Below are 2,586 nucleotides of genomic sequence, written 5' to 3'. Positions count from 1 at the left end.
AAAATCCAGATTCCGATTGCGGTTCATTTATTTTAGTCTACATTTTTTTTTTTTTTAAATTAATTAATTAAATAATTAATGACAGAGAAGGTTGCGAGAGTTGTGTGCGTGTGCGTGTGCGTGCGTGCGTGCGTGCGTGTACACGTAGTATTATTCAAGTAATTTTTTTTTTTTTTTTTTTTCTTTCCAGAGTCACCCGTCATTGATCACACGACATTCCGCACACGCTACGTTACATATGGATTACAACCGAAATTTTGTTTTGTAATTTTTTTTTTTTTTATATAAATTTTTTTAAATTTAATTTAAAAAAATTAAAAGTGTTGTTTGATAAATGATAATAATAATAATAATAATAATAAGATAAAAGTTTTTGTTTACGGGGTGGCTTAAAGAAAAAAAAAAAAAAAACGTAAAGTGTTGTTGTTTACTACAATTGTTTAAAAAAATAATAATAATAATAAACAAGAACAGTAAATGTTGTTGTTGTTGTTGTTGTTAATAAGTTTAAAATAATAAGTGAGTGTTTGTTACGAAAGTTTTTTTTTTTTTTTTTTTTTTTTTTTTCTCGAATCGACCGTGTTAAATAAAAATTACCTTATTCGTCATAGTAATAAATTGTAATAATAATAATAATAATATTAGTACTCGTTTACCACACACTCTCTCTCTCTCTCTCTTTCTCTATCTCGGTTGTCGTGTTGTTTTATTAAAAACTTTTTTTTTCTTTTTTTTTTTTTTTTTTTGTTTGTTCGTTTGTTTGTTTGTTTGTTTGTGGTGAAAACGCGTTGATTTTTAGACGATGATAAAAATTAAATAAAAAAAAAAGAAAGAAAAAAAAAGTGAAAGATACATTTGTAAATGAAGCTCCAGTTGGTCATTGTCGAAACCGGAGAAAAATGGAAAAGAGCATTGTTAAGGTAAGTTGTATTAATAATTATCATTGAGTGCGATTACGATGATGATGATGATGTTTTCACGTTGTTATTATTATTATCATCGTCGTCATTTTCTTTTTGAATTTTCTTGCAAGTGTGTGCGTGTGCGTGTGTGCGTGTATTGTCGATTGCCCGAGCGTTACAAAGATTGTATATGTGACAATTACGTAATAATTTTATTGTTGATGTTTTCGTTGTTGTTATCATTATCATTATCATTATTATTTTTACTTGTGTCAGTGTCTGTGAATGGAAAAGTATAATGAGGAGGGTTTAACAGAGAAAAAAAAAAAAAAAGGGTCAGGTACGATGGGAAATTGACTTTGAATCGAGCGCCATTTTTTTTTTTTTTCGAACCTGTTTTCTTTGTGTGGATGTTGACAAATTTTTTATTAAAAGAAAAACGGATGAACGTTTTTTGCGTTTTGGGGGGGGGAGGGGAAGGGAAGGGAAGGGAAGGGTTTGTAATTAAACAAACGGTTTTTTGTTCTCCTTCCCCCACCTCCCACCCACAGGGAAATTTTTTTTTTTTTTTTTTGGTATTTTATTAATGTTTAAAATGTAATGACCATCGACGAATAAAACTCGTGAATGTGAAAAATATTTATGTCCATGGTTTGGGGGGTGTGGGGTATGTGGGGGGAGGTTAATTTTCCCGAGGAAAAATTTCCGTTCGTCCTCATCCATTTTTCATTCATTGTAATTTTCATTTAGTTATTTATTTTTATTTGGATTTCGCATTCGAATTATTCCCTTTTTTTTTTTTGTATTATTGAATTAGGGAAAAAATTTTTGATTTCCCGGGGGAGAGAGAGAGAAGGCCGCCATCGGAAATGAGAAGTGGGGAAATACGGTAGGAAGGAAAAAGGAGTTTTAAATGATGAAACCGCGAAAAGGGAAAATTTTTCGTAATTTCGATTTTACTACGAATTTACTTTTATAATTGCCATATAAAAGTCAAGAAGGGGGTGGAGGGGGGGGTGGAGTAAAAGTAAAGGAAATTTAATTATTTATAACCGATGCTAAGGTTATTAATATTAAAAGACGGACTTATCGGGTTACGATAGAGAGAGAGAGAGAGAGAATATATAAAATAAAATGAATATTAAAAAGGAAGAAAAAGAATAAAATGAAGAGGGGGTGGGAGGGGGGAAGAAACGATCAAAGTATTTGGGTCAAAAGCACAAAATCTCGCATTAAAATAAATTTATTACGACAAAAAAAAAAATGGCGAAAATAGGTTAGGATTTTTTTTTTTTTCTGGAACGCTAAAAAGAAAATTTCGTAATAAATAATTAAAATTTTATATATATATAAACTTTTTCGCGGCGGCGTGTGAAACTGTTTGCGTCGCGACAAACAAAGGAATTTTCTTTTTCTTTTTTTTTTTAATCGATGGTAATCGATTTTCCGCACGAGATGTGACCCATAATAAAATTTTTCCTTTGTGCTCCTCCCCCCTACCTATTCAAAAAATAAGGAGAAGAAGCCTTTCAAGGGATTTAATCGTTAAATCAAAGAATTGTAAAAAATTTCTGTAACCACGTTTCGTGACACGTAACCATCGATGGGTGGGGGAGGAGATGGGGTGAGAAGTAGAAACGTGTCAATTCAAAAAAAGGGGAAAGAACGTAAAACCGGGGAGGGG

Source organism: Pediculus humanus, genomic scaffold, assembly GCF_000006295.1.
Source record: "Pediculus humanus corporis 1103172108193 genomic scaffold, whole genome shotgun sequence".
NCBI lineage: Eukaryota > Metazoa > Arthropoda > Insecta > Psocodea > Pediculidae > Pediculus > Pediculus humanus.
This window is presented reverse-complemented; position numbering follows the sequence as displayed.